We start from the raw sequence: 19,114 nt of genomic DNA on the forward strand, positions 1-19,114 counted from the left end.
CCCAAAAACTGCTTACCCAAGCACCTACTCCCAGCACAGCAAGAAAGATAAGCAAGCAAGCTAGCATGCTAGGCTTCTAACGAATAACATAATTTTCAGCTTATCACTTTGAATACAATGGTTTATTTTGCATCAAGACTAGGCCTCTGACAGTCTGTGACCAAAACAAGCAGGAAAATTAAATGTTCTTGGTACACAGATGTCCTTTCTTCAGATAACAGCATCTCTGGCCCCTTGGTGGAATTTTGCTTATGTCAGCTGAGTCTAAATACAATTAGGTTCTCAGCCTTGCAGAACCCAAAGCTGCAAGTTTTAAAAAAAAAGTTTCTCAGCTCTGCAGAACCCAAAGCTCCAAGTTTTTTTAAAAAAAAAAGTTCTCGGCTCTGCAGAACCCAAAGCTGCAAGTTTCAAAAAAAGGTTCTGAGCTCTGCAGAACCAAGAGTGCAGAATATATTTCCAATTATGAGTGTAAATTCTTCCAGTGCTGTGTTATATTCACCCACAGATAACTCTATCAGCAGTTCTCTATCATTCCCTATTGAAAATCTAAACAAAACCTCTCTTTCCATTTCACTGTCCCCATTGTCTAAGTGGTGTGATTGCAGAAACAATCAGATTAATTTTTTTCTCTCGATGCCTTGATAATTTGAACAGTCTCATTCTCACATTCTCCAAATCACTTTGAAGCTTTTGCACTGTGCTTTTTGGAAGCAGGAGGAACACAGTAGCAGCTCTGGCAGGTGGGTGGCAAGAAAAATTTAGTGTGTAGCTATGTAATCATTCTAGGATCCATACCACCTAGCACATGCTCTGTTCTCATTGCTGCCATTAGGAAAGAGGTATAGGTGTCACAAGAATCACACCTGCAGGTTCAGGAACAGCTGCTACCCCTCAACAACAAACTAATCAATTACTCATTTAAAGACTCTTACTTGTGCACTTTATTGATTTTTTTTAAAAATTCACTCTGTATTGCACAGTCAGTTTGCTTATATTCATTAGCTATATTACCTGTTTACAGTTCTTTGTTTATATGCATATGTTGTAGAGTTTATTTGCACTATCAATAAATGGTAATTTTTCCTCCCCCACAGAAAAAAAGCAATCTCATATGTGATGTCATGTAGATACTCCGACAATAAATCTGAAGTATGAACAAAATCTGAGGCTGTGATTGTAAGATGCTTCCCAGAATAAGCACGATCCAGCTCAATGTGTGATTGATTTATTTTCCACTTGAAATTGATCAAATTTGAAGAAGTTCACAAAGTATTTTTGCAAGGCTTTAATTGCTATCAGCAGAAAAAAAACTTTCTCTTCATAGTAAATTGCCACTATGACAAATTAAAGCCTGGTCAAGATGAAAGGACTATTGGCAAGTGCATACAGTCCCTGGTATGAACTTGACAAAAAAAATTGATTCTTAATGCAGAAATATTATCATTGTTGATTATTTTGTACAGAATCCCCATGTTCACATTCTCTGCAAATTTTGGAATGCCAGTGTGATTCCACCACAAGATTAATTTTCTTCTTTCAAACTTTTAAGCATTGGAAGAGATAATTTCCTCTTGGATGTTCTGTTTTATTCTTGCATTTCAATTACACACCCACAATTAAGTCTTATCCTTCCAATAACAGGAAATGCAATGTACCTTTTTCTTTCACTCTGTCCAGGGCCCAATGCATCAATCTCTATTGACCTGTTATATATTTCTATAACTACTGGTATACTGGTCAGACTATGGGTTCCATTCTATTATTGAAGAAACAAACACAAATTAGGACTGCTTTGCAGAACATCATTTTTTTCTGGCTAATTGTGTGTCCAGATTTCCAAGTACTTGTCACTTACCCAATTCAGATGTCTGTCCTATATTTCCTACACTGTTGCAATGAAGCTCAAAGTTTGCTTGTGAAACAGCATTTCATATTCAATTGAGGAAAATCATAGCCTTCATAACTTGATATTCAACAATTTCAGATGATCAACATTTCTGCAAATTTTATTTCAGATTTCTAATACTCACTCCACTGATAATTTCAAATAAATATTAATTTAAACCTCCTCCAGAATGAAGATTTTTGTTCCTTTCATTACCTGTTATTGCTTCCTTTAATTGTGTACTGTCACCTCTTTTAATGTTCAATGCTTAATTATTCTGGTATCTTCATCCCATTGGCATTTTACTTCCCTATTCGCTCCTCTCCTTTCCTTTTATTCTGCATCTTGAAATTTGTTACATTTTATTTCCAATACTGATGAAAGATTATCAACAAAACATTAATTCTCTCACTTTCCATTGTAGCTATCTGGCCTTCTAATTGTTCTCAGGATTGTCTGAGAAATGTCTCCAGATAATAAAAAAAAAGTATAAAGTTCATAAATTATGGAGTAATAAAATATGAAGAAAAGCACATTTCTGGTCAATGTTTTATTTTTCAACAAAGAATATTCAAATTAATATGCATCTATTTAATTTTTAAACCATTTTTTCTTTGATAAACTTTTATATTTCACAGCAGATTGAAGGTGACATTGCGTAACAAACCAATATAATGCACTGCCAATTTTCTGTCATTCTGCATCAGATGGTTATTCATGTATGAATTCAAAAATAGAGGGATCCTCTGGGTAAAATGCTTGAATTTGTTTGACTGCATGTTATATGTAATAGAATGCATTGCTATTTGTTTATTGAAGCTTTGTTTATTAGCCATGGAACAGCTGTTGGAATATAAAAATTACTGAAACAGAAGAGTATCCTGAATTAAAACTACAAGACAATAAATTCTGTACTTTACGTAATTAGACGTACAATGTTAAATTCAGTGTATTATACATTCTGTTCATCATCCTCTGCATTTTCCCATTATTCAAATTTTGATTTGCTTGGAACAACCAATCCAACAGTTGTGAACATTTAGAAGCACTTCAGAATTAAAGTTAGCTATTGCTAATTACTAACATGCAGAATAGCTGCTAGAAAATTAAGTCATGATTGTTCAGCTGTTTGCCAGTTAATGAACCAGTCTTTAATAAATGTACAATGAAAAGTGTTATTATTATCAATGAATTTGCAACTCCGTATTCACTACTGCACATCTTTGGCTAATTATGTTTCCAAAGACTTTAGAGCCATCCAAAGAAATATCTTTATGGGTTTGATCAGTTGTCATCATAATGTGTAAATGCATTGTGAAACCTAAGTAGTTTATTTACATGAGGAGTATGAGTGATGTTGCTTCTCAGATTTAGTGCACCATGTAAATTGTTGCACAATTGCTTTCAAATGTTATGCTTGTCTAATAATTTGTGTGATCATTACTAGATATTTAATTATTGGATTTGTTCTTATAAAGTGTATATTTGAACATTTCACTGAACAAATGACCATTCAGTTATAGAACCACAATAATTAAGTAAAAACACCATGACAAATGTCATATTTTATGCTTGATGTGCTCAATCTTGATCTGAATTTTACCATGAACAATATTTCAATTCTGCTATTTTTGGGTTAAAGACACAAGATTAATTTTCTTCTTTCAAACTTTTAAGCATTGGAAGAGATAATTTCCTCTTGGATGTTCTGTTTTATTCTTGCATTTCAATTACACACCCACAATTAAGTCTTATCCTTCCAATAACACTTCATTGATATAATAACACTTTTCATTGTACATTTATTAAAGACAGGGCTTCCCCCTGTAGAACCTTGCTTTAAATGTGAGGAAGTTTCAGGGTGGAGACTTTTTTTTAAAAAAAAAAAGGGGAACATTAGAGATGAGCAAAAGGAATCCCAAGCACAAAATAGGGAGGGGGGGGGGGGGAAGAAAATCATATCTGCTAAGTAATGTTCCCATCTTGGTTTGAATGGTCAAAAATGAATAAAAATATACAGAAGATCTTGAAATATTCCAAAGTATCCAAAAATTTTTAGTAATATAGAAAATCAAAAAACTTGTATTAAGAGATTTTAAAAAACAGTATAAAATTTTAAACAAAAATAAATTATATCAGTAGAGATTGAAAATAATCATGCAAAGACTATTTTAAGCTAATCACTTATTTGATTACTATTTTTAAACTAAGAACACAGGAAATTAAAGCAAAATGTTACCTGCTGGAGAAACTCAGCAGGTCAAGCAGCTTCAGAGGGAGAAAAAGTGGTTCTCATTTCGAGTCAAAACCCTTCACAATTTAATGATGGGTTCCAGCTCAAAATGTTAACCATCATTTTTCTCCCATTGATACTGCTTGACACGTTAAATTTCTCCAGCATTTTGTTTTCATTGCACCAGATTCCAGCATCTGGAGTCTCTTGTGCCTTTCTGATATTTGAACTGCATTGTCTCTGTGTCTGCTCCACTATTTAATTGGAGCTTTAGAGAACTTATTTTGATAGAGTGCAAGACCAAGATGATGAAGGTACTCCCCAGCTGGAAACCATGGATGAACTTGGGTAATTGAAATGCTGCTGCAGGCCAGCTTAGAGGTGTTTGTGAAAAGAGATCTTGCCCTCTTCGAGAGATCTCGCCACTCTCCACAAGATTGCCTGAGGATTGTGACTAGTGGAGTTCTGCAGGGATCTGCTCTGGGACCCCTGCTCTTTGTGATTTGATTTTATATAAATAACCTAGATAAAGAAGTGGTAAGATGGGACAATAAGTTTGTGGATGATATGAAGGATGAAGGAGTTGTAGATAATTCTAAAGATTGTTGTAAGGATATAAAAGGATATAGATGGGATGCATAGTTGGGTGGAAGCATGGCAGATGTTCAATTTGGATAAGTGTAAGGTGATGCATTTTGGACGTTCAAACCAGAAGGCTGAGTAAAGGGTTAATGGTTGAATATTTAAAAGTATGGATAGACGAGGGACCTTGGGGTCCAAATCCATACATCTCTCCAAGTTACCACACAGGTTGATAGAAAGGTTAAGAAGGCCTATGGGATGTTGAACTGCATTAATTGGGGATTGAGGTAAGGGGTCATGTTACAACTCTCAAATCTCTAGAGAGACCACACTTAGAGAATTGAGCCAGGTTCTGGTCACCTCATTATAGGAAAGATGTGGATATTATGGAAATGGTGCTGAGACTAATTACCAGTTGGCTGCATTGGAAAATAAGTCTTGTGAGGCAAGGTTAGCAGAGCTGAGAGTTTTGGTGTGCAGAAGGATGACAGTATACTTGATAGAGGTCTACAATATTCTGAGAGGCATAGATGAGGTGATCGTCCAGTGCCTTTTTTCCCAGAGCACAAATAGCAAACACCAGAGGAAATCTCACAAAATGAAGCAAGGAAAGTTTAAGGGCAACATCAGGAATGTTTCTTTTTTACAGAGTTGTGGGTGCCTAGAATGCCTTGCCGGGGATAGTGTGGAGGCTGAAACATTAGGGATATTTAAGAGGTTCTGAGATGGGCACATGGGTGAAAGAAAAACAGGGTTATGAGGTAGGAAAGGTTTTTTTTTGGTAGGAGTTTTTTGGTTGGCACAGCATTGAGATCCAAAGGGCCTGTGCAGTAATGTTCTATATTCCAAGAGGTGAAAAAAAAAGTGGTTTTGCACCCATGTTCACTGCTACTGAAGTCAGGGCAACATCTGGCAGGTGAATCCTCTGAAGACAGCTGGCCCAGTTGAAGACCCAGAATGTGTCTGAGAACCTGAGCAGATAAATGGCAGGCCAATTTGCAGAAATCTTTACTATTTCCCTATAAAAGGCCACAAACCTGAATCATACCAATACCAAAGAAAAGCACTGCTGGCCAGTGGCTCCAACATCCACCCTCTTTAAGTGCTTTGAGAGTTGGGTCATGGCTCACATCAATTCTAGGCTAATAGCCAAATTTGACCAACAACAATTTAATTATTTCCAAAAAAGACCCAGGACAGACACTGACTCTAGCTCTTCACTCAACCCTCTATCACCTGAACACGAAGGACCCTAATACCAATGTTAACAGACTACAGCTCTGCCTTCAATGCCAATTTGCAAATTGATTCCCAAACTTCGGACCCCAGGCCTTCGTGTTCTCAGTAACTGGGTCCTTAACTCTGTCTAATAGAGCTCAATCAATGAAGGTGGGGGAGGGGGGTGGGGGTAACAACATCTACTCATTCATTCTCAACACCATGAGTGTGTACTTGTATTCTCTATGTAATCATCCAGTGAAATACCATTCTCACTCCATCTTCAAATTTGCCAGTGACTCCACAGTTGTGCATTGAGTATCAAATAGCAATGTGGTGGAATACAGAAAAGAGAATGAAACTCTGGTGGCATGGTACCAAATAACAATGCATCTCTCAATATCAATAAGACAAAGATGATCATTTATTTTGGAAGAGAGGACTGAGTCCACACCACATCCACATTAATGACATAGATGTCCAAAGAGTAGAGAGTTTCAAGTTCTTTGGAATAAATATCTGACCTGACCTATAGCAAATACATCAGTATGGCAGTCAAGAAAGCACACCAATGCCTCTACTTTCAGAGAAGACTAAAAAAGTTCTGCATGTTCTCCTTGTCTCTTAGAAGATTCTACAGGTGCACCATCAAAAATGTTCCTACTGAATAGATCTCAGGATGGCATGGGAGCTGTTCAACTCAAGATTGGAAGAAGCTTCCAAAGATAATGAATACAGCTCAGAACATGGAACATTCCTCCCCTCCATGGACTCCATCTACATCCCCTACTGCTGAGAAAAGGCAGCTAACATACTGAAAGACTCCTCACACTCCAGACATGCTCTCTCCTCTTGCAACACATTTGACCAAGTTTCAAGTACATACCAGTGGGCTTAAAGACAGTTTCTTCCCTGCAGATATCAGGCCCACACCAGTGATGCCATGTTGCCACTACTTAGTGCTAATTGATTGTGTTTTTTTAAATCTTTCATTACAATCCTTTTAGCTGTAATTATTATCTTTACACAGTTGTATGACTGTCAGAGATGATCTGTTAGTCTGATCTCAGAGGAATCCTACCTGCATGAGGTGTTTTGTGTCAAATATACTGAAACTGATCGCATCTGTTTTTCAACTTCATCTTTGTAGTCCTCAACTTCCCTGTCTGTCATCCTCCTCAGGGATCTATAGACATGAACTCTTGGCTCACACTTTTTATGAACATTCCTTAACATTCTACCATTGACTGTGTCCCTTTGTGACTTCTCAGACTGCATTACCTTGCACTTGTTGGGATAACTTAAATTTGGCAGTGCACTACCCATTACATTTATGCCTGTTTCACCTTCCACTGATCTTGGCTATCAGCTTGCCACTTCCCTCTCCCCAACTAAATATAAAACATTGTTTCAACATCATTAATTTTCTTGCTTTCCCTCAGCCTAAAGGCACATGTGGTTAACTGACCTGCTTTTCCTGAATTACTTTACATAATCCAACTTGAGAATCTAAACTTCATCAAACAAATAGAAATGTTACTTTCTATTTTGTTATATTTGTTGAAATTGACTCGATGCTCTTTATTGGTTATTTATTTCTTATTCAAGGTAGGAGGGAATCTTACAATGAAGTGAAAATATGTGACTTTCTGTCATAAATATAGATCTGCATTTGTAATAAACATTGCAGATAATGTTTGGGACTAAAATCTGTATAGTATGTATGGAGTTGGAAAATCTTGCTCTTCTACATGCAGCTTTCCACAGAAAGGCTCAGGCATATAAACTGGTCAACAGCTGGTTAATTTTCAATGCTGCAAGTGATCCAGCAGAATTGTGTGAATGTTCCTCCTATTGAGAACATTCAAAAATGTGTTCTAACATCCAACCCCAAAATCTGCTTTGGATTATGCTACATTTAGCTGGTATCCCTTGTCAACATGGTATCACACCTCTTAACTTCATTATGCACATGTAACACCTTGTTGACCTGACTTCTGTTGTGCACTGCTGCTTTCAGATTGACACTGGAAATGCTTTGCATTATTTACAAAAATATTACTAGGAAAGCAGCAAGACCAAAGCAATGTATAACTATAATCTTGGAGTCAGCATTGTATTAATGTTTTCATCAACCCCTGCAATTTTGTGAAATTAAGTTAAAAAGGAATGAATTGTACCTGTTCTGTCTGATTAAATAGGGCATCCTTATGTGAACATTATGTAAGCCAACTCTTTTTTGAAAGCAAGTTGAAATATAGAACTTGTTTGTTTTTAATTTGTGCCTCTCTTGGAAGTTCCGATATTATAGATATATAGATATCTATATATCTACCCAAGATTGTTTTCAAAACAGTGTATCTGTAATATTATCTTAATTGCTTCTCTTCTGGCTTACAAGATTTATGAGCAATGTTTCAGTGAATCACATTTTAGCCCACTCCTTGAGATGATGTTGCGTAATGTCTCTTATTTTAAATTGTTCTGTGGAATAGGCATAAATGGAAAGAATGATAAAAGGGGTCATGCAGCTAATTAACTTCACATAACTCATTTCTGAAGAATTCAAACAATTTCATAGGTTTAATGTTAGAAGATTTTAAACAAAATAAAATAGTTAGTTGAAAATCTGAAATAAGAACTGAAAATGCTGGAAAGACAACAACTGAGGCAGGATTTGTACAGAAAGAAAGAAATAGTGGCCCAGAATTCCCTACTAATCTGAAAGTATTCTAAAAATAATTGTTGGTTGCCTAATAGGGTGCCACAAATTAAATAAATATATGCCATAACTTCATTTTTCAATTGGTGAGGGAAGAGAAGGCCCAAACACAATGTAAAAGTGATAAAGATATCGGTTCAGAAACAAACATACACACACTTCAAACCTGATGACGTTTTCTCAGAGTTCTGCTGAAAGATTTTTGGCTAAAATAGTATCTCTTTTATAAATACTCAAAATATTAGGTGGCATATGTAAAGAAATGAATAGTTTTGTTGAAAGATGATGTGTTAGAATTGTTCTGGGAGAGTTAATCATGACCATTCTGGGCTGAACAGAAGAGGAAGGAATAAAGGAGAAAGTGAATTGGCAGGTGGACAGAATGAGGCACTGAGCAAGATGCTTGTGCCTAAACCCACGTATGTGGGTTTGTGTACTTTGACAAGAGCTTGCTTTGATCTCCAATTTTGTTTTAATATTCATACAGCAAACATAGTCCCAGTCATCTAGAACCCCTTTGTTACTCAACCAGCATATTACTCTGTCGAAAGATAATCTGCTGGAAGAATTCAGCAGATTGAACCGCAACAGTGGCAGTAAAAGTATGATTGACATTGCAGGTCAGAAGCCTTCATGATACCATCTTTGTGGCACCTGTGTGCATCAACTTTCCCAATTGAACGGTCAAGCACAGGCAACTTCCAGACCTGAGTATGAAGTTCAGCATCTGGAAGTCAGGACCCTCATAGTCAACACAATGGTAACTGCCCTGGATGCAACTTTGCTGCCATTGTTCAGAAATTCTATCCCTCTGTCATTAATGTCTTGAGCAAAACATGATAGGCAGGAGATGATAAACTCGAATAACAAGGCAGTGAGTGTATTTAATTTTGGAAGTAAAATCAGGTGGAGGAAAGCCATCTTTGCAGTTTTTTCATCGTTTGATCGAGTCAACAACACTCCATGTGGGATAAAGGGCACCTTGTCACCTTCTAGCTGCTCTAACACGGGACCAACACGCTGGAGTCATTAGTCATATATGTCCAAATCCTGGAAGTTATGGATAATACCAATGAATAGTTCTAACCTGACTTTGAGAAAACCTTGCTCTACATCCTAGAGGGAGACAGACACATTCTCCTGGGCAACTTCAAGGTCAGAAAGTACATGTGTATAAATGGGCACAGTGAAAGCTGATGCCAAAAAAAAATGATCTTCCCAAGCCTGGAACATCTGGCTTGTTTCATTAGAGAGGAAAGTACTTTATTGCAACATCCCTGATTCAAGCTCCATGACTTGCTAGATTGTTTAAGCCAAGAAAAATGTGGCAGCAGTGTCTGCATCACTCACTGTTTGATTTACTAGCACTGGATTTATATTGGTATCACCCTCAACCTGGACACGAAGCAATCATGCAATAAAAATATTATTGCTAAAAATCAGTGTTAATGGCAGAATGAAGCTCTTCATTGACAACTGTTCACAGGAGATCATAACATTTGGATGGAATTCCACCTACAGAAAGCCTTTTGACCTCTACCGGTGAGCACAAGGACTGAGTTTGATGAAGGTGGCCGGAAGATCCAGGAGCTGATTAACAACAAATGCGAGGTTTTCTTCAATGAGAAACTGCAACAAGCCACCCATGAAAAACAAACCTATTTATGGGTACCTGAATTCTGAGGTCCAACAGAAAACCATGACTTAAAGAATCGACAGCAGGTGAAAAGAGTCCAATAGGCCTAGCAACTTGCTGATATCCATTTAGTGCACAGATTCTCCAGATGCATCACCCAGGGCTGACCACACCAAGAACCAACAGTATGAAAGACTTTATTAAGCATATAAAAGTGGATAGTTTGCACTGAAAGAAATACTTTGAAAATATACTTGACCATGAGTCTTTATTTGATGTGATTGTTCTTAACTTCAGACACAAGCTACTCTGTGTGGTGTTGCTGCTACTCCACACATCAAGAAGTTGAAAAGATGACGTCATTTGGAAAAGAAGGCCTAGAAAGTGGAAAGTTCAGTCAAGAGAACATCAGAAGAGAGTTTTCAGCTTAATTGCCCAAATACAAGAAGAGTAGCACTTAGAGGGAGCATCGGCGATGACAATATCAACCCTATTTTCAAAGAAGGAGGCACATTTCATTTTGGTAATTAGAACCATCTCTGAGCTCAATGCCACAGTTAACATCATCACTACGGTCTTTCTCAACAACTTCCTCACAATGATCACTCTTCAGATCACCTTGCATTCTGACATTGCCTTTATCACATGACAAATGTGAGAGAAATCAAGAAACAGCATAATTCATAGTACATGGCATTTTGTGAGCTCATAAAAGCCTTTGATTCTGTCAGTCAAAGGGGACAGTTGGGGTACCTTTCTTAAATGTGGTTGCCCTCAAATCTGTCTCCATTGTTAAAATGAAGAAGGAGCTTTTGGGAAAACATCCAAAATATTGATTTCCTTCATCAGAAACACACAGAGGTGCAGAGAAAGTGGTGGAAGGATCTTTGAAGCTTACCCCTCTTCGTTTATCAAGGCTTGCTTCACCGTTAGCAGAGTCTGTTAATCCCACACTGGACACAATAACCACTTCAGAACTGATAGAATTGGTTTGGAAACCAGTCTGGATTCACCATCTGCTCACTGAGACCATCTGTATTTTCTAGTAGACCTCAAATACCTTTGAGTAATTGGGTGACATGGAGGGGAGAGAAGTGGTTGCCAGAGTAACCATGTTACGAACCAAGAGGACCCCAAAACCCAGCAGCAATAGATATTCACCAACACAAATGGTTACTTAAACAAAAGTTGCTTGGAATTATCTTTAAACATGAAAACAGAATCACATTTTAGCTTATTACTATTGACGTAACTAACCTAACAACCTTCTCATTCTAAACGCACGTGTATGTAATGTGTGTGTAAGTTCAGAAAAGTTGCTTGATTCACAGTCCAATCTCACTCCTCATTCCTCCAAGTTTATTGGTTGCAGGCAATTCTTAGTCTGCACACAGAATTTAACATTTATGAATTTCACCAGGCTTTGGTGCTTGAAAGGTAAATGATTACTGCTCAAGAAGGTTCTTGTCAGTTTTCAGAGAGATTTGTTGTTCCAGGACATCCACAACTGATTCCTTTTTAATCAGCCACTTCAGTGTCTTGCCGAAGAAACTTGCCCACTCAGGATGATAACCTCTTTCTTTCAGGTCACCAGAGTTCCTTTTTGTTACTCTTATTTCAAGTGAAACATTATGCAGCAAGACCTCTTGCATGAACAACAAGGGCTTTGACTAGGCTGAATTAAGCAATCACAACCAGTCTTCCAAATGGGATTTTCACAAGCTTGCCAGTTGGTCCTGTACCAGTCCCAGCTGCTGTTGACTGTAAATCTGCAGAACTGAAATTCCCCCACCACCATCACCACCCCCTGTGAGAGAAAGCCTGTTTTACTCTCTCTCTGCTTGCAAAACCACATGACCCTCTTAGAACAGCAAGTTCTACTCCAGACAGCTGTGGCTCCAAGTTCTTTCATCTGTTGCCTTTTTGTAAACATTAATCCATTAGTGACATCTCTTGGGCACTTTCAAAAGCTTTTGCAAAGGCTCTTGGTGCCAGCCTGTCTAGCATGAGCAGAGCTCCAGTATTTAAAATAAGATCTGTTTTAGTGTTTGTATTTGACCTACACTAAAACAAAACCTGCCCCAATTTATCTCCCAAAAGCATATCTATATAAAATACAAACACAACATAATCTGTCACAACTATCATACACATTTCTTCTGGAAAACTTCAAATGACAACAAAGCCTGGCCCCCAGCTATCACTGAAACCTAATAAATGGAATTTAAAAAAGAAAGGAAAAATAAATCATTTTGTTAAATAGTAAACATCGAAACAATAACAAAAACTTTTTTCAAAAAGAAATGGCTTACTGCACTTGTGGTTCAGTGACACAACGATTACCATCTATCTGTTTGGGTTACAGGATCCTGGAGACAAACCACATAGAAACAATCCCTTTAGCTCACTAAGCCCATGCTGACTATTACATTCCTCTCTTATAATTCCACTTACCAACACCTGGTCCACTGCCTCTAATGCCTTGGTGCTTCAAGGGGCTTTGCACACATCTTTTAAATGTTGTGAGGTTATCTACCTTCACCACCTTCTCAATCCTGGATGAAAAAGAACTTTCTCATGATATAAGGTGATACTCACCTTAGCATCGTGCCTTCTAGTCTTTCACATCTCTGCCGTGTGGAAAATTTCTTGCTATCTATTCTATCATAATATTTTCTAAAATCACTGCTACATTAGCACTTCAACAAGATTTACCCAAGAGGGAAATTCCAGTTTATAATGGAGATCCATTATATCTTATGTTCAGGAAAGCAAACCCAGTCTATCCATTCTCTCCCCATAGTTGTTCCATTCCAGGTGACATCCCAATGAATCTTCGTGCATCCTCTCCAGTGTAATCCTATCTTTTCTGATAATGCATTGACTTAAATTGCACAAAATATTTCAAGTCCGGAGCGAATTGATGTTTTATAAAGTCGAACCAAAACTTTACTTTTCTTACTCTCTATATCTCAGCTAATGAGGCCAGCATGTCATGTGACTTCACCTAACACTCTTCACCTAACTATGCTGTCAACTACAGGGAAGTTTGAACTTGTACACCAATATTCTTTTTTTTTCCTCAGTACAGTATTTCCTGGGGCCCATTGTATGTCATATATATATATATATTTATATTGATATATATTTATATTGATATATATTTATATATATATATTTATATTGATATATATTTATATTGATATATATTTATATTGATATATATTTATATTGATATATATTTATATTGATATATATATTACACATTACACTGCCAGCAACCTCCCAAAATTTGCAGATTTTTCTATATAGTCTACTATTGCAATTACCTGCTAAACCTGTAACTTCTGAGTGGTAGAAATCTCAGACAAATCACAAGTGGAACATCTTCTCCTTGAGTGCCTCATATGTCTACACTATTCATATTTATGCAATGTAATTTTCTCTCTCCCTCTCTTTTGTTCTTGCTTTCTTCCACGTTATCACAGTAGGCAGAGAATCTATCTGGCATCTGCCACTGCCTCTCTTATGAAACACACCAGGAAATGCTGTCACAGCCATAGGGTTGCAGCTGCCAAACCATGTTCCCTCAATCACAGCATTTCAAACAGCTAGCATAAAAGAATTTTATCATCACACATTGCAGCATGCTCCTTATACTTGTCACTATCTTCATTATCGACAGAAGAAGTTCCATTCTCCCTGACTCTTTATAAAGGCAGCTCATTACAACATGTCAAACTAAAGTCTGACCTTCTCAAAGTTTTGGCTTCCAAACTCTAATGAGGAGTTAAATGCATGACTCAAAGAAATGTGTGGAAGATATGGGTTTGAATTCATGGGACATTGGCACCAGTTTTGGGGATGAGGAAGCTCTTCCAATGGGATGGTCTCCATGTGAACTGTACTGGCACAAGGTCCTGGTGAATTGCATAACTCTGACTGCAGATAAGACTTTAAACTAAATAGCAGGGAAGTGGGTCCAACAGCTTGAGAAAACATGTAAACAAGGCAATGATGCGGTGATCATGGGAGACATTAATACGCGGGGAGGTGGAGAAAATCAGGTTGGTGCTGGATCCCACGAGAAGAAATTAGTATAAGTTTTTTTAAGAGCAGCCTGTGGTCAAGACCTAGGGTGGCCATTCCAAAGGAGAACATGGTCATAGGGTTACCATATTTTCTCTCTCTCTCTCTCTCTCTATCTCAGTGTGTTTATATTTTATTTATAAGATTTAAAAGGTATTGCAAAAGCAAAAAATAAAATCGAAGTGCACCTTCCAATTACATTGAATACATTTTGTCTACCATCCAAACCTGTTCACAGATAATGCAATAACCAAGGCCCTCCTCTCCATCCGGATCCACCAAGAGAACGATGCCTCATATGCAAGGTTGTTCTTCGTTGACTTCAGCTCCTCATTCAACGCTATCGTTCCACAGAAGCTGGTGCATAAATTGTCCCTCTAACTGGATTTGGGATTTTTTAATGGAAAGACCACACTCTGTCCAGTTTGGCAGCAGAAGTCCAGCCTCATCATGCTGTGTACTGCACCTCTCAAAACCATGCGCTCAGTCCACTACTGTTCTTGCTTCTGACTCATGACTGCACTGCCAGATTCAGTTCTAATAGTATTATCATTTGCAGATGGCACTACAGTAGATGTCCTCATTAGCAAAAGTAATGAATCCTCTTTCAAAGAGGAGATTGACAGTCTCGTAAAATGATGCAAGAATAACAAACCTCCTCTTAAAATGGGATGGTCATGGACGTCACCAAGGACTTCAGGAGGATGAAAATATACCATTCTCCAATACACATCAATGGTTCTGTCATGATGAGAGTAGAGAGCACAAAGTTTCTGGGCATGCATATAAAGGATAAACTATCCTGGACTCTCAACACCTTATTAGTCAGGAAGGTACAGCAGCTCATGCACTTCCTAAGGAGGCTGAGGAGGGCAAGGCGACTGCCCCCATCTTGACAGCCTTTAACAGGAGTACAATTGAGAGTGTCTTCTCTGGCTGCATCACTATGTGGTATGACAGCTGCAAAGCATCAAACCAGAAGCCTATACTGAGGATTATTAAAACAGCTAAGAGAATTACTGGGTTCTCCTTTTCCTCTATGAATAACATTGATTGGAAGTATTGCCTAATTGGGGTACAAGGAATTATAGAAGACTCTTTCTATTCAGCACGCAGTATCTTCAACCCACTGCCGTCAAGAAGAAGCCACATCAAAATCAAGACTGCAGACTGGGCAATATATACGTTTATTTTGATTATTTATGTGATTATTATGTGTATTTTTGAGCATCCACCAAAGTTTGGAGAGGTGCTGTTTCTTTGGGTTTTACATGTATAATCAGATGTTAATGATCTTGAACTGGAAATTGAGCTGTGGGAGAACGTAGAACCAGAGAGCAAAGCCTCCAAACAAAAGGACAACCCTTCAGAAAAGTGATGGAATTTTTTGAGCAGAAGGTGGTGAAACTGTGATTTTCTTTGCTACAGGTGGCTGTGGAGGCCAAGTCATTGGATATATTTAAAGTGGAGATTGATAGGTTCTTGATTAGTAAGGGCATTAAAGGTTATGGGGAGAAGGCAGAAGAATGATTGAAATACATCAGCCATGATTTGAATGGTGGAGCCGACTTAATTCTGTTCCTTTCTCTTATGGTCTTAAAGAAATATTTGAAATTCTTTAAAGCAGATTTAAAGAAGTAATATTAATGGCATTTTAATGTATGAGGTAATTGAATACCAAGCCTAAACAATATTAGATGATAGTCCATTGAATCAATAAGCTAAAGAAATTAAAATAATACCTTGGCTTATTGATCAATTTCATATTGGTGCAATTGCAACATGTGCAATTTTCGAGGAGCCCTTCAAGTTCAATAGTTATTCTCAAGATAAATTTTACATTAGCCTCATTAAAATCATATAGCAGTTTATTTTATAGTGTAACAGTTCAACATAAGAGTTTTCTTGGCATGGCCAGAATGTGAGATATGTAACTGAGCACAGAGTATATTTCTTGGTGCCATGCTTCACTGTGAAGATCCAATATACTATTTGATCAGCCATGCATTCTTCAACACCAATTGCTTCATTGATAAAATGTCATGAAGTATAGGTGTTTATTGAGAAAATAACTAATGATTTGAACTCGATAATGATGATGGACATTTTCCCTCTGTACATCACAAGTAAAAGCTTGGGAGGAAGCTCCAAGATTTTGAGTTAGTGAACACCTACATATTTCCAGGCTGGGATGATGCACAAATTGTGGTTACATTTGTCAGTGCAGTGTCTTCCGAATTTCAATTCTTGTCCTATCAGAGTAATCTTGAAAATATTTAGGCAACCCTTTGTGTTGTGTTCACGAGAAGCATGTACTTTTTAGCAATACAGTATTACTTTAAAACTGCCATTTAATTGTGTTATGTGTGTAGTGTGTGTCGAAAGAACCAAAGACTTGTTGATCCAAACCAAGGGTTTTATTAACTAAAAGACTGGGCGTCCTACTTGTGATATGCTCCAGTCCAGAATGACCTGGTCTGGCTAGGAGCAATCCTTTAAGACCTCAGCCAATCACAGTCATCCTACACTACCATCTCTACATATGTACATATACACATTGGTGATAGAATCTGTACTATCACAATGTAATTGAATGTTCCATAAGTTAGAATAATTACCTTTAGAAGCTTTGGCCACTTGTTTGCTGAGGCTTTTGTAATCAATTGTTGGAGCTTCGGAGTTTGTGAATTTGCTTACTGTCTCAACAATCAGAAATTGTAATGGTTTAGTAAAAGCAAGAGTCACAGTCCTCTCTTTCTAAGCTGGTGGTTGCCCACATATATGGGCTATCAAGATTACTAGGTGCTGAGAATTTTACAGAGGAATGGTTCTAAACCAGTAAGTGTTTTCGTTCATATGTTTGAGTACAATTCCGACCAATTTTATTTTGTCACATTTTTATAACATTTAGATTCTCTTGTGTCAATTGTGTTTCGTGAAATGTTAACAAAGTAAGCTTAGAAATTCATTCATTCCAGAGGTTTGAAGAAGGAATACAAAGAAATGGCAAGTACATTTGGCTGCTGCAGGAGTACCTGATGCTTGTTCATTTGTACCTTCTCACCTCAGTTATTTCCCAATTTTGCATTGATGATTAATTCATGCAATTAATACAATTCTGAAAGTAAATCCTGACAGTTTATTTGATTGCATTTAAAAAAAAAAAAAATCTGAACATTATGGTATTTGTCTCTTTGGAAGCATCTTTGGAACTGCATGGAAAATGCGTGTCATGATCGTAGTCCGTGATTTATATCCTGATATCCAAGGAATATCCAAGGAATAGCTTTCCTATATGTAAAATAACCTGCCCAGAGTTGTAGCCTGCTGTTTTCACTAGTATCTATTCAGTGTAGAACATGGAGTAGTACAGCTCAAGGACAAGCCCTTCAGCACAACGAGCTAAATTCATGAGTGTTCCTTGTACTGTACGGACAACAATGATTTATATATACCAATGGTCTTCCACAACAGTGATGAGAACATGTCAACAATTACTTAAGCCCACACCAAAGGTCTATTTTGCTTGGCCCACCTGGAATCACCTTTATGTGCATCACAGTTTCTGTTCAGCTATCATCTTGTATATTTAATATTATTTGAATTGATGGTTTGGCTGGTTATTTGACTATGGATTCATGTTAAATTAAAAATTAGTGCATATAATGTGGCAAGGGCTGGTGGTAGCTCTTAATGCTGGGAGTCAACTGCATAAAAAGACAAAAAGCTCATAAGAAGGGAGAAAATGAATTTTGGTTATATATTTAAAATAAACACCATGATTTTAATATTAAAACAAACAGTAATAGTTTCTATAGATATATAAGTGAAGAAGATGATTCAAGTAGTTACGGGTCCATTAGAGAATGCAGCTGGTGAATTGGTAACAGGAAACCCAGAAATGACAAATGTGAAGTCAAATTTTTGCGTTAGGCTTTGCTTCACAGCAACTTCACAGTTCACGGCAAATGCCAGTAATTTTAAATTTAATTTAGTAGGGAGGAACTTGTAAAAAGTCTCAATCACATGTTATAAGTATTTCAGAAATTTGTGTGATTAAAGATGGATAAATCACCAGGACCCAACATTGGAAGTGCTAATGCATACAACTGGAAAAGTCTACAGAGAGGTGTGTACTTGGCCAATCCCATCATGGGCATTAGACTTCACTCCTTTAATGACATCTACAAGAGGAGGTGTTTCAAGAAAGCAGCACCTATCATCAAGGACTCTCATCACACAGGCCATGCCCTCTCCTCACGGCTACATTCAGGAAAGAGGTACAGGAACCTAAAGATGCATACCCAACATTTCAAAAACAACTCCTTCGCGCCCCCCCCCCCCCCCCCCACCCCACACCATTCATATTTCTGAACGGACAATGAACCTGCAGACACCATCTTACTTTTTCTTATTTGCACTAATTTATTTTTAAATGTTATTTAGAGAACTGTAATTTAAAGCAATTTTGCTGCTGCAAAACAACAAATTTCATTACATGTTCATGAAAAAGAAACTTTGTTTCAGACTACATGTTGGAGTTTTAAAGATAATGGCTGCAAAGATGATGGGTTCATTGGCTGAAAATTTTCAAAAATTTCTAAATTCTGGAAAGATGCCCGAAAATGGAAAACAGCCAATGTAACTCCTTGTTCAAAACCGATGGAAGACAAAAGGTGGGGACTATGTCAATTTGTTTAACACTTATTGTTGACAATGTGCTGGAGTCAAAAAGGAAATAATGAATTT

This window comes from Narcine bancroftii, chromosome 9 (assembly GCF_036971445.1).
Source record: "Narcine bancroftii isolate sNarBan1 chromosome 9, sNarBan1.hap1, whole genome shotgun sequence".
Classification (NCBI taxonomy): Eukaryota; Metazoa; Chordata; class Chondrichthyes; order Torpediniformes; family Narcinidae; genus Narcine; species Narcine bancroftii.